The following is a 318-nucleotide window of genomic DNA, read 5'->3' on the forward strand; positions in this document are numbered from 1 at the left end:
GGCCGGCTTCGCTGGCCCGACCCGAAATCCGCCCCTTTCTGCGGGAAAACTTCCCAAATGACTTATAAGAATGTAATATTAATTATGCTTAGTCTTAATATTTTTTTAAAGACAACGGACGACAATATCTCAGTTTTTAAATTGATCACAAAGGGTTCAGGCGGGCCGGCCCTCCCAGCTGGCCCAGGCTGGTTCCGTGTGCCCCGGCCCCGCACGCAGCCGCGCAGCGGCCTCGGCAAAACTGAACCGGAGCACGAGGTTCTGTGAGGCAGAGTGGTCCCGGCTCTCCGCTCGTGTCACCTGCAAGCCTCACCTGAC

Source organism: Corvus brachyrhynchos, unplaced genomic scaffold (genome assembly GCF_000691975.1).
Source record: "Corvus brachyrhynchos isolate BGI_N302 unplaced genomic scaffold, ASM69197v1 scaffold59, whole genome shotgun sequence".
NCBI classification, from domain to species: Eukaryota; Metazoa; Chordata; class Aves; order Passeriformes; family Corvidae; genus Corvus; species Corvus brachyrhynchos.